We start from the raw sequence: 14,292 nt of genomic DNA, 5'->3' as shown, positions 1-14,292 counted from the left end.
CTTGGCACTGTATTATTGCTGAGAATACATGTGGCCTTAGCACTGTATTATTGCTGAGAATACATGTGTCCTTGGCACTGCCTGCCGCCGCCACTGTCATAGACACTTTTGCATGTGAGCCAATAATTGAAAAACCATTTGATGCCCTTTTTTGAAACCTTGAAAAGGCATTGGAACTAAATCTGATAAAATTTTGAGACAAATCGCCCCAAAACTGAAGCAGTGCTGCATAGTGGTGTGCCCAAAACTGCGCAAGAAAGAGTAATTTTGACACTTGATGCCATTAAGAAGATAACTCAACAACTGTTTGATGCATCTATTTCAGACATTGCAGAGGCTTTGTAGGGGGGCCAGAATGGAACTGGATAAATGTTGAGACAGATGGCCCCCACTGAAGCAACACTGCATATTAATACCAAAAAGTGCAGTTTTGATACTTCACACCTTTTAGATGATAACTCCAGAAGTTAGAGACTGCTCTATTTCAAACTTCTCAGAGGCTTTGCAGGGATGCCAAAGTGCAGCTGGTTAAATTTTGAGAGCAACGCAGCACTAATTAGTGGCAGCAAAGGGAGGGGTGAAGGCAGACAACATTCAACTTTGTGAAGGAGATAAGTCAAAAAGCATCTAATGAATCTTATTACTGCTTCACAAAAGCATTGTATGGATAAAGGTCTATGCCTGGTTTTATTTTCAGATAAACTGCCCTAAACATGAAGCAGCAGCACTGTGTGGCAGCAAAGGAAGGAAAAAGCAGCTATAGAAGACTTTTGGTTTTGTGAAAAAGTTACTTTTTCAAATACAGTGTAGGAATGACAAACTGGAAGTGATCGAATTTTGACAAAAATAGCCCCAAAACTGAAGCAGCGTCACATAATGATAGCAAAGAGAAGGGCAGCCCAGACACTGCATCCTGTCAGCATGATGACTCAAAAATGATTTGGCTGATCTTTCCCAAGCCTAGCAGGCACACTGTAGGGGTGAATTTCTGTACTGGTTCCAGTTTTGAGACAAATGGTAATGGCACTTAATGGCACTAAAGAGAAGGATGAGATGAACAGAGGCTTATCTGTGGAAACAGGATCGATCTATTTGTCATTATTTACCAGCTGACCCTAATCGATCTTTGATGGGCCTTATTACCACTTCACAAAAACAGTATATGGATGAAATTCTATACCCAAAATGTACTCTTGATTAGATCCAAAACTGTAACTGAAATGACAGAGGGCAGCAAAATTGGAACTGCCAGCAGAGGGCAAACTAGAGCAACAACAGGACCAAATTTAAATTAGGTGATCAGTGGTCATTGTCACCACAGCACACAGTGCGCAACAATGAAATGTGTCCTCTGCATTTAACCCATATGTGACTTTCGTGATATAGCAGGGGGCAGCTAATTCAGCTCCGGGGAGCAGTGCTTGGGGGCGGTACCTTGCTCAGGGTACCTTAGTGGTGCCTTGCTGGTTGGGGATTCAAACCAACAATCTTTCAATTACAAGTGCGCTTACTTAACCATCAAGCCATCACTGCCCACATACCAGTGGTATTAGAACTGTACAGTGGCCACTGATATAGCTGTTCTGACCCTCCATCCCCCCACACACATACACAGACACAAAACAGTATTCCAGATATGCATCTTCATATTTTTTGTTTTAGCTGTTGCTTTGCCATCACATTTTCCTTTAACTCTACCAGCTACAAATTACTCCATGGTTCCTCCAACTATGGCAGCATTAAATGATCGACTCCCCCCACCGTATACTTTCATTACACATAACAGTTCCACATGCTCAATTCATGGTGTCTGTCTATTTTACAAATTTTAAATATTTAAAATTGTTAGCATCATACAATATGCACAGGCATATAACGTGTTCCCATTATTTTTTAATATTTCTTTACAACAAGCTGGTGAGGTGTACAGTAGGACCAGTGTGGTTTAGACCAAATGACAGGGCTGTCCGGGGAAAACAATGCTGTCGTTTCCAAGGGCACTAAATCAAGTTTGTCTTTTATCATCCATCCATCCGTCCATCCGTCCACCTTCTATCTCCTTATCTTGGTCATACTAACAATATGCTTTTTTAATGGTCTCTATCATTTCTCTGAAGAGGAAAGCTTATCAACAGCTTATAATCAGTACTGTGCAAAACAATATTCCATGGATTGTAAGAGAGTGGAATCCTTAACCTGCCTGATCATAACCTGTGTATGACCCCACATCAGGCCGCCCAAGGCAGACTGTGGCCCCGGAGCTCTGTGGTTCCTGGTGCGCAGCGGAGCTGAAAGTGTTCCTCATGCAAAAGATGGCAAAGGAAAGGAAAAGCTTGCAGTCTGTGCTGGAACAGCTTGGTGACAGAGAAATAGCAGCACATTTCTGTATGGTAGGGCTACGGTGACCCACGACTCTGTTTCAAACCTGTAGCACTGTCTATATTACAGGCATTGTAATCATGGGAAACCCCAGACAAGCTTAACAAAACTCAGATAACGGCAATGGTATGTTTAAGAACTTTATGTGTAAGAAAAACTCATAGCTGCCGTGGGTCTTTGGGATTCTCATGTCACAGAAGGTCTAAGTGCGCTGTTTAAGTGCAGAAAGTGAGTTAGTGAAGTTTTAGCAAGAATGTTGCAACTTCATTCAAGGAGAATTAACATTAATGTGTGTAATGAGTATCAAAGTATCAATACTTAGCTGGCCTGTAAACCAGAAATAAATTTCCAGTCTCCCGATAAGTGGCCCTTGCTAGATTTTCCCCATTATTTTTCTGCCTCCCTACGTGCCGGATACTGAGGTATCGATCTTCTCCTGTTGCTTTTCATTATGAACTTGGCAGTACCTGTTTCTGTGTTTGTAAAAATAAACTTGCCTGAGGTTCGGGGGGGGGTTCATCTCTGTTCTGACTTCACTCTCTCACCACCATCCACGCTGAAACCAGTTGATTAAAATCCACCTCCCCACAGTGCATGACTAAAGTAATTTTTTCTCCAGTGGATCATTTCAGTAATTTTATTATCAATTTGCAGGGCAGCACAGGGCCTCATCGAGTAGGTCTGTTACCTCATACCTATGTGTCCATGCATGGTCTGCCCCCCGCCCCCCCCATGTTCTCTGCCTTCTCCCCACATGTCCGGATGGTGCTCGGTGTGGGTCAGTCCCATGGAGGGGTGACATCATGGATGTGACTTACGAACGGTGACATCGTGGGCGAGGCCCTCAATCCGCCACCCTACGCGGGTCGGCCTGGAGAACTGACTCATTGATGGACTTTGGCTTGACCTTAATCACAGCTTACACCTAGTCCACCCTTTTCTTTTTCCTTTAATGTTAGCATGACTGGGGGGGGGGGGGGGGTTGGGTAGGGCAGCCAGTTGAGGTTTTTTTTCTCGTTACTTGGGAGTTTTTGGTTCCTCTCCTCTATTGTAATCGCACTTTCTTTCATTTCTTTGTCTTTCCTTTTCCCTGTTTTTGTATTATTCTGTCTTAATGATGTTGTATCACAACACACCCATGTAAAGGGCCTTGGGGTGACTCTGTTGTGAAAGGCACTATATAAAAATGAATCGCATTGAATACTTCTAGGACTGGGGCTTCAAATTCTGCCCCCGTTCTGTGTGTGCAGGTACCTTTGAATGGCCCCTTTCTGTTGATTCCTGACTGTAGAGTCCTGCTGGTAACTGACTTCCCAGTCGGGCATTTCTCTCATTTCTCTGCTCTCGGCTTCCCAGAAATGAGTCTGGGGTCAGCGTAACCCTGTACCGAGGAAATGTCTCAAAGATGAATTTCAGATTTGCTTGACAGATGTAGTGTTCCGACACAAATTCGACACTGTATGGTTTTCCCCTCACTCCAAATTATTTAGCTGTTCCCTGAAATCCAAAAGAAGTGCAGTGAAAGGGCTCCATCCATCCATCCATCCATCCATCCATCCATCCATCCATCCTTCCATCTTCTGGGCCACAAGGGATCTGGAGGCTGCACCACTTACTGCACAGAAAATACTTACGGTGAGGTGATGAGCCTGAGATAGGTTAGCACTCAGCCATAAGTTTGCTTTCAGGATTTCCACATGTAGTTATTTCTGAGGAGCAATGTTTAAGGTATTGGAAGTAGGCAGTAAGTTCTGAGATATCACACGAGGTCTATTACTAGCTTTCCTCTCGAAGTTATTTGGACATCAAGTTTCCTTCTAGTGATTAATGAGGAGGCAGCGTCTACGGAACATTTGGCTGAGTCATCGCTGGGTCTCAGCTGTTTGGCGTCTTCCAGCCCATTGCTGGGTCACTTATATGACCAACAGTTGGATCCTTAGTAATACTGGCAGTTTGCTAAAGCCCTGTCCAAAAACATGGTGTTGGACTAGCATCCAATCCACAATGTCCCTTGCTTGGAGCCTTGTGCTTCGTTGGAGAGACTGGAAAGATGGATGGATGGATAGACGACCAAAACTTGATCATGACTGAGTGGGAACAGTGGTGATGGTGCATGAGGTGGGCAAGACTACCTCCTCCCACCCTGTCCAGGCACCGTCCCAACAAACTGCATCACAGACTGATTCAGGTCCCGCAAAGGTTCAGACCACCAGTGCCTTCAGCAGGCCATTAAAACAGCAGACAGCATTGCTAGCAGCAGTCTGTCTTCTCCGCTGGACGTCTACAATGACTGCTGCATCCAGGAGGCCACTGGCATCATCAAGGAGCCATCGCGCTCCTCTGTGGTTCGCAGCCATCAGCGAGGAGGTTCTGCAGCCGCCAAGCCAGGACAGCAAGGCTTAAGGACCCCACAGACTGCTGAACAGTCTGTGCCCTGAGTGGGTCTGTAAAAAGTCTAATAATTCAGGATTCATAACTCTGAAACTAAAATCTACTTATTATCATTCTTCTTGTCCAATTCCATGGCCGATTAACACAATCTTTCTCTACCAACCAGGTGGTGAGCTGTCTTTCTTTTGTCTGCGCCTTAATGTCCGTATCTGACAATGTCACATTTATGTTTCTCAGCGATTATATGTTATTTATTAAGTCTCATTTGCACCATGACTAGCAATGAGAGAAAGAGAGACACGTATTATCTCAGTACATGACCCAAGCATCACATATCTGAAGCTGGCGATCAGGATAATTTGGCTTTGAAATGTGATCAGGCAGATGTAGGGTCACCCCGGCATTTTGGCAGCGATCCGGAAGGAGCAGGCCGAGCGGAAATGGCAGCACGTCCATGGCGAGCGGGCGGCACACCGTAAAGGTGGAGCTCAGCGGCGCTCAGCGGAGAAGGCGGCGGAGGAGGCAGAGTGTAAAGAGGGCGGCGTGGCCCTCTTAACAGATGGATGACGTTATCGTCCGGGCTTCCCATTTGGGGGCGGCGGTGAGTAATGGTGGGCAGTTTAAGCAGCGTGAGAACTGTTCCTTTGATTAAATAACTCGAGCGGGGAAGAGTGCAGAAAAAGCCTCTGTAAGCTTTTTTAATGGGCGAGTGCGTTTGTATTGTGGTGGCTGGCTGGCAGATGGGGTCACGCTTCCCGCACATGAAAATCCCTATTAGGCAAGCTGAAGTAGCAGAATGTGAGTAGTGAAAAATGGGCCACGCCTGGTCAGGGCCGGGCCCGTGGGTAGCCCGTGGGTAGCCCGTGGGTAGCCCGGCGCGGCCGGCGCTGGTACATCATTAAGCAGGAGAGAAAAAAAACACACAAAGCTTTGTGTAATTGCAGCATTATAATGGTTATTATGCTTAGGGAGTGAGGAGCAGGAAGGGTCTCTGCTAATTTGTCTTATCTTCTTTAAAAACCTGCTGGGAGTGAAGGCGTGCCCCCCCCCCAGCCTCCCCAGCCCCCCCAGCCCCCGGATAAAGGGTTTATTTAAATCAGGCTGTAATCTGGCTCATTACGCCACGCGTGTGTCCCCCCCCCCCCCACCCCCGCCTCCGAAATAAGGTTGAGGTTGAACTGCTTAATTTTTTATTATTGCCAGCAAAACACATCTGACAGAGCAGGATTGATTTTTGTGTCCACAGAAAATATTCACAGCTTCGGCAATTAGGCGTCCCTGAATGTAATTAGCGGGCCTTACGCTCACCGGCCATCCCTGAGATTTATTGGACTTTAATGTGCTTTTTATATTTCGTAGTTGCTGGGAGAATAACGGAGTGGTTTTAACTTGCATTTAACTTTTGTGCTTTGCCCTTGTTTTTTAAGAATAGCTTGAAAAAGTTGTGTTTCTTTTCGAGGGCAGAAGAGGCCTTTTCCTCGGCGTGTGTTCAGCCTAGCAGCCGCCCGCGCCAATGCCTGGCATTTTCTGCGAGAATGAGCGTGGGGGTGCAGCTGCGGGGTCAACGCAGGCGCCGATACCTTCAGCTGTGTTACGATAACATTACACCCCCCCCCCACTGCTTTTGAGGGCGCCGTTATTCAGCTCTCCGTCCCACCTCTCCCCAGCACGTCTCGCAGGTTCAGCAACCGCATGGGGCACCGCTTGGGGACCGGGGGGGGGGGCTGAGCGACGAGGGATGGGAAAACCACAACACCTGGCAGGAGTGCCCCCCCCCCCCCCGCAGTCCACCTCCGCGGGGCCTGTCTCACTTCAGCTTCACGGCACTGCACGTGCCCGCCTGCCCACCACAGACTCCTCTGCACCCCCCCTCGCTCTTCACCAGGCCCGCCCCCCTCCCTCGTTAAGATGTACATGTCCCACGCTGCCTTTGGTGGCTAGACAGATGACATCCAATTCCACATGCTCCCTCTACCTTTTTTTCCCCAGTTGATGATTTTCGCTCTTTGATTTGCCGTTTGTAGCTGGGCCTTTGGAAACAGGACGGCTGCACGCTAGACAGGATGCCAGTCCATCACAGGGCAGAATGCTGGGCTGCACACTAGACGGGATGCCAGTCCATCACAGGGCAGAATGCTGGGCTGCACGCTAGACGGGATGCCAGTCCATCAAAGGGCAGAATGCTGGGCTGCACGCTAGACGGGATGCCAGTCCATCACAGGGCAGAATGCTGGGCTGCACGCTAGACGGGATGCCAGTCCATCACAGGGCAGAATGCTGGGCTGCGCGCTAGACGGGATGCCAGTCCATCACAGGGCAGAATGCTGGGCTGCACGCTAGACGGGATGCCAGTCCAGCACAGGGCACGTTGCTGGGCTGCACGCTAGACGGGATGCCAGGCCATCACAGGGCACAGACACACAAACATATGCAGCGATGCCAACTTGGGTCAGCTGGCTGGAGTGAGATTGTTAATTTTAGACAAGTCTGCACACATTTACATTGTATGTAACAGCTTTATTACCTTGTAAACAGTCTGTAGGGTTTGCAAACGACCCCTGCATATTTGATGTAGCTAATTTTGGGTTTATGAAGGAATAATATAGATTTGCTGTCAGATTTCTTGTGTGAGCATGAGAGTCTGAAAGTGTGAATGTCACACCAGATGCGTGAGAGTTGGCGACCCTGCACGCTCTGGTAGTATGTCTTTGGGAGGACACCTGCGTGATACAGGAAGAGCATGCAAGTCCCACACAGAGAGTGGGGCAAACCCTAACTGGGAGGAAACAGAAAACAGCAATAGCTGGTGAGCCACTATGAGGCTGCATGGAACTACGGCTTGTCTTTGTTTCCAGAACAACAAAAAACAATAGAGATCTTATGTGTCCCTTTGCCTCAAAGTACTGAGAAGAGTTATGCATGTGCTATTTGTATACAAGGCTTTACATGAAACAGTTCTGAAGACACATGGTCGTCCCAAAGGAAGAATTATGTAAATTTGACATACTTGCAATATATTCAGCGCTGGCAAGCAGGGTGTCCAGCACCAAAGTTCACACAAGAATGAGGCAAATGTTCTTATTCATTAATTAGGTTGTTCCTAAAATCTAGATGGATGGATTTCAAAGGAGAGTGGAGTGAATCAGGCCATTCGCCTGACTCTCAAGCCTATGACAATACTGAACACCATCATCCATCTTTTTTTTTTGGGTGGAGAGCAGTGTATTGGGGGGGGTGGCAAAGAAGGGGTGGGCAGCGCTTGGGGCTTGCGGACTTTGAGTCAGCATAATGGGGAACTCACTTGTGAATTGCCAGGCCTGGATTGATTTGGTTGTCCACTGAACACCTTGCTGCAATACATAATGGTCTGACAGGTAAGCTTGGCTCCCTTTATACTGGAAACCACTTCAGACTGGGTTCTGTAGGGAATAGATTGTGCAGTTTACAACAGGGACAGAATTTTTACATTGCAGTCATTTTATTTAATTGAATAATATGATGTCAAAAGCGCAGTGGGCACTTCCTTTGGTTGTCGCTTTGATTATTCTTCAGCCAATAAAAATGCTCGTCTATGTATCTTACTTTTTGCTAAGTAAGAAACATGGATACATTCAGTTTTTTGATAAAAACAAAACTGATCTACAGTCATATCCACTATTATTATCAGCTACAGTAGCTAATCCCCCCTAAGACTGCTGATTATGTACAGATATCTAGTACCTGGCTGTTCATTATGCACAGGCAGGACATCACTAGGCACACTCCCATTAGGGGGCGTCTAACAACAGCAATCAGCCTAACACGCAGAGTGGGATGTGAACCACCAACAGCAAAAGAACACAGAAACTTCAGGCATGCAGAGCGGGACTCAAACCCCCAACAGCAGAGTTGTGCGGCATCATTGCCACCAGCTGAGCCACAGCACCGGCTCACCATGCCGAAAAAAAATGACAAATATTTATAACAAAAATATAAAAACACATCATTTGAACATACCATGGTGTACCCAAGCCCTGTGCTGGGTACACCATGACCAGATAATGGGGGGGGGGGGGGGAGGTAGGAAGACATATGCCTGACTTGAGAGGTGACACAGAGAATTCCTCTCTCTCAGGATTAACGGATTGATGTTCCGTTCTGTTAGCAGGCAGGTTGTTTCAGATTGTTCTGGTAGAGACAGACTGGACCTGTCGCGTGTTGCTTGTACGAAACATAACATCCCTTCTCTTTCATAAACGGCCAGGGATGTCCTCATTTGTCACCGTATCTGCACAAGAGGCCTCAAGAAAATTGACAAAGATGAATACTTCGGTCTGTCAAGTGGAGCACACTGATTCATCGCAGCCTAGCTAGCTAATAGAGGAGAGATTTCAAACTCCCCAGCCTATAAATTGTTTAAAAGTGTGATTTATTGGGAGTAATCCATCAGTGTAACTGGGAGGCGTGAACTATAAAGGGACACGGGGACCTGTGGCATCGGCCCTGGTGTAAGACCGCCCCAGCACTCTGCCGGGGGCAGCCCAGGTCACAGCGAGTGTCGCCATGGCTACGTCACCAAGGACAGTCATCCCAGCAAATAACGCAGCTTGCCGTTCTGCTTCCCTGGGGACCCCCGCCGATACACACAGCTCACTGGGGAGGTAGAACATTAACCTTCTCCCCCCCCCCCCCATCTTTTGTTTATGGGGACATTTTAAGGCTCGGTGTCCTCCTGAGATTTGAATGCCTTGAAAAAAATCGATGCTGGCTGGTTCTTATGCAAAGTGACTCTTGCATGAGTAAGAATTGAGCCCCGACCTGGTCATGCATCATTTACTTCATGATTAATAATGGACACAGTTTGAGAGCATTTGGATTGTGTGTTACTGCAGAACCTTGGACCAGTCTAATTCTGGGGGAATAAGAAGAAGATAGGGAGAGATTTAGGACACATAAAGCAGCAAAATGAGATATAGCTCACCTTCAACAGAACTCTCACTTTCAAGGGCACTTCATGTTTTGATTTCTTATAATAACCTCAAACCTGGGTTGGTTGTGCAGTAAAGGTCAAGGTGTTTTCTTTAACCAAACTATTCTCACCAAAATAGGAAACAGAACTGAAACAAAAAAGTACAATTTCTCAAAGAAATCATTTTATGGTGGCATGAAGCTAATTTGCTTTGACACATCCGTCCTTCTTCTGTACCTGTTGGTCCAGTTCAGGGTCGTGGGGTCCCATCGCAGGGCAACAGGGCAGGGAACAACCAAGTAGGGGGCGCTAACCCATCACAGGGCGCAAGGCAGGGAACAACCCAGGAGGGGGCGCTAACCCATCACAGGGCGCAAGGCAGGGAATAACCCAGGAGGGGGCGCTAACCCATCGCAGGGCACACTCACACACCATTCACACACACAGCCACACCTATGAGCAATTTTGTAACTCCATTTAACCTCAGTAAGTTTTTGGACTATGGGTGGGAAAACCGGAGAACCGGGAGGAAACCTGGTACATTGGCGATTTCAATGCGATTGCACTCCTTACTTGTCAGATGAAAATGAAAATTAAGTTCAATATAAAGCTATGTTGTAAAGTTATATGTCTTGCACCTGTAACTTCCGGGATAAGATCCAGACCCCCTGTGACCCTTAATAGGACAAGTGGGTACAAAAAATGGTTGGATGGATAGGTGGATGGATGAATGGATGGATGAATAGATGGATGGATGGAAGGAAAGATATATATTAGAATGTGGCTTATGTTAGATCAATATATAATAACCTATAGTAAATGCATTTACTACTTTATTTTACAAATGCACTCAAAACCAAGTACCAGACATGTGAGGCAACACCACTGTGCCACCTCCTACAAAAAGAGGCTTCATTTTGTCATTTCTTACACATCTGCACTTGACGAATGGAGATTCAAAGAAAATGGTTTGTGACACAAGATGCGTGTGGCGGTCAGTCTGAGAAGGGTCACAGACAGTGACTGCAGTTAGAGCCCAAGGCCACAAGAGGGCAGAGTGTCTGAGAGATTATTGCTGCCATGGCTGTCAGAGACCCAGGAAGAAGCGAAGTGCTACTGAACAGGCAGCTTTAAGAACAAAGGAAACATGGACGGAATTTAAAAAAAAACTGTTTCATAAATCGAAGTTTCTTAGTAAAATACATATATAGATATTATCTCAGTATTGCCCTCAAATTAAATTATTATGTGTTTTGTGAATTATTTGTAGCACAATACAGTGTTGTTCTATGGTGAAGTGCTTAAAGGAAAAGAGATACCTTAGAGGAGTAACAAGATGCTTTGATGAGTCAGATTATTATCTTTCACCCTGTTTCTGGCAATGTCATTTTGTGTATTCATTAGCTATCATTATAAACACATTCATCAAGATTTTTTGCATTTCCCCAATGTAGAAAGTAATAAATAAAATTAAATAATCTGTAAAAAAATGACAGTGTCAGGACATTTGGCACTGGCATCGCACAGTATGAATAATTACACCGGCGACAGACTAACAAAACAGCTTGCTGTCAGGTTGTGCCGTTTTAATAGAATTTTTGGCGCGGTGCTGCGGGATTGCTGGCCAGCTTCTCCGCACAGCCGCGGGAGCCAGCCTGCTTCTGCACTGGGCCCCCTGAACAAGCACCTTCTACACACCTGCCTGCTGCTGTTGCCTATCGCTAGTAATTAAAGAGTCGTCCCTTCTGCCACCTGCCCCATCCCTCTGCACGGCACTGAGCCTCTCGTTTTGCTGATTTTGTTTAGCTAATCTGTTTATATAAACTTGGTCATTTATTAGTGATGCTCTCGTCCCGATTAAGCAGAAATCAATATAAATATGCCTATCATGCTTTTTTCCTCCTACAGGTTAGCAACATGCAGATAGTCGAATTAAGTGTGTATGCGTCCTGAGAAAGACGGCCTTTCCATTCTGGCTATCCACTCTGGAAGCCTGAATCCACAGTAGGCGCTCCGTGAGCCTATATTCTGTGTACACTGATAAGCATTCCCGATAAGCTAGACTAAACAAATGTGTTTTTAGTCTACATGTCAATATTGAAATTGAGCCTGAATCTCACACATCCGCTGGGAGACTTTTCCACAGCTGCGAGGCAAGTTTTTCACTGTAAGAGCCTCCTTAGTAGTTTGTGTTCTGGTCTGGAGTAGGTACTAAAAAACGGTTCTGGAACTGTCTCCGAGAAACTACAGTCGGTCCAAATGCCTGAGGTGTGAACACACCAAAAGTCCCTGGTTCTGGAAAAAGGTTCTAGTTCCAGAAAAAAAGTTCTGGTGGTGTGAAAGTGCCTGTAGATTTTCCAAAGCATGCTGCTCGATTCTCTCTGCACATTATTAGTGTGGAAACCAGAGCCCAATCCAGAGCCACACAGCAATGTACCCCATTTCTGTGCCATTGAGTATGGTCTTCCTGAGCATGTAGACAATCCTAGGTTGATCTAACTGCATGTTTTTAGACAGCAGGTGGAAGGATGCTGGAGTACTTGGGGGCAAAACTCATGGGGGCAAAACTTGAACCAATATGAGGTGTGACGCTATAGTGCTAATCGCTGACCTCCCAGCCGCCGTGCTGCCCTGCAATATGCGGACATGCAGATATGAATCTATCTTCAAAATAGCTTATCCAAGTAAGAGAGGAATCATGTATAATATTTTTCCTGTACTGCAAAATAAAATCCGTGAGCTCTCTGACATGGCACAAATCCCATAGATAAGGTAATAGCATTTCAAGGAACAACAAAGGCTAAGCTAATCACCTCGCAGCAAGTCGATCAGCTAGTAGGCCTGTCAGCCACAATGACACTAATTCATTTGAATACAGCAGACAGGGCTCTGCTACTTGTCAAAGCTTATTTACTTCTGAGATATTTTTTTCCTTTTTTTGGGGGGGGGGGGGCGGGGCAACAGGCTTTTGTGACATGAAATATTTGCTTGCCAGTTTAGCTGCCTTCATTTTGATTTATAATGAGCGAAATTAGATGTTCATGTGCAGCTTTGATCGCAGGAGTAACATAGACTTACCTTTAGAAATAAAACAGAAAATTTTTCAGTTTAAATACTGGTGATTGTTTCAGCACATCAGTCAGAACTTTGGAAGAAAATGGTCTTTATTGTATATATCAAACTTATCATAATTGTTTGTTTTTCTTTTTTTTTTAGTCATGCCTGAAGGGGAATTTCCCTTGTGGTTGATAACTCTGGAGCCAGGATGCACCAAGTTACATTTTGAACAATTAAAACTAAAACCTTTCCTGAAAATGGTTATTCAGTTCTTTTGTGGTTAGACCAAACAAACTATAAATATGAGCCTGCGAAATAAACACCTCTCTGTCCGGGGATCTTGCAGGAAGTAAATATTGCAGCCACAACAATAAGCATGAGCACTATTTTAAGGTATTTAATAAATCATTTATGTTTTTGGATCATAAGTAAAACGGCACAGATTCTAAACACATAGGTTTATAAAGCTCTTCCTTTTTTTGAAACCACTGTGTGACACACGACTCCTTCCGTTACATAAACCAGCACGATATCCAAACACTTTCCACTGAACACGTAACAGCAGTGGTTTTTCCCTTCCTGATAAAGCCGCATTTCCTGTCTCAACACTCCAGTGAAGAGCAAAATCAATCAGCTGCATGACTGAAGGTACTGGGGGAAACTCAGAGATAATAATATCTGTCAGCATAGGCAAACAGACTGTAATCACGCCCTGACAGAGTGCTGATCGTCCTGGTCATTTGCAGTATTCTATAAAATTCACGTCAGTGACTATAATACAGGGGTTCTCTCTGAAGCGTGACCTCCATTTGAAAATGTCAGAGGTTTAATAAACATGTTACAAATACACCAACACTTGATACATCTCCCACATGCACGTCTCTCCCCATATACCTACGGCTGCTTTTACTCCTGCCCAGTAAGGGCTGGGATTTCAGTGCCACCTTGTGTTAACTTAGTGCATTTACATTACAATGGAAGTCTCTCACCAGGAACATCTGTTTGGAAAATAGCATCATTCCATGGAATTCTGGCTTCACATATTCATTGTCTACACAAAACAATTCTCTCAATCGTGTTGTGGAGTGACTTACATTACAGTGGAAAGCTAAATGTCAGGGTAGTACATTTAAACGATTTTAAGAGGTAATGAGTTTAGTTAATCCCCAAATTCATTATTTAAAGGTGTCATACAGTTGATGAAAGACAATCCGGTTACCAACGGAGATTGCTGCTTTACAGCTGTTTCCAGAGGCATCTGTGTAAATGCGTCTCTAGTATTCATATATATATCAGGCGAATGCAATAAATGCACTGCTTACAAATATACAGACATATGCACCATTACACGTTTCTCGTATCTGTGTGGGCGCTGTGTTTTCTTTGTAGGAACTAGAGGTAAATCCTGGGTCTATTTCATATCATGTGTCCTGTCTGAGGTCTGTGCTGCGGGGTGTCGCAACGACAAACATTTATGCGCTGAAACAAAACCGGAACAACTGCTGCAGTTACTCTCA

The sequence above is a fragment of the Paramormyrops kingsleyae genome, chromosome 13 (genome assembly GCF_048594095.1).
Source record: "Paramormyrops kingsleyae isolate MSU_618 chromosome 13, PKINGS_0.4, whole genome shotgun sequence".
Lineage (NCBI taxonomy): Eukaryota > Metazoa > Chordata > Actinopteri > Osteoglossiformes > Mormyridae > Paramormyrops > Paramormyrops kingsleyae.
Note: the sequence above shows the minus strand (reverse complement) of the source record.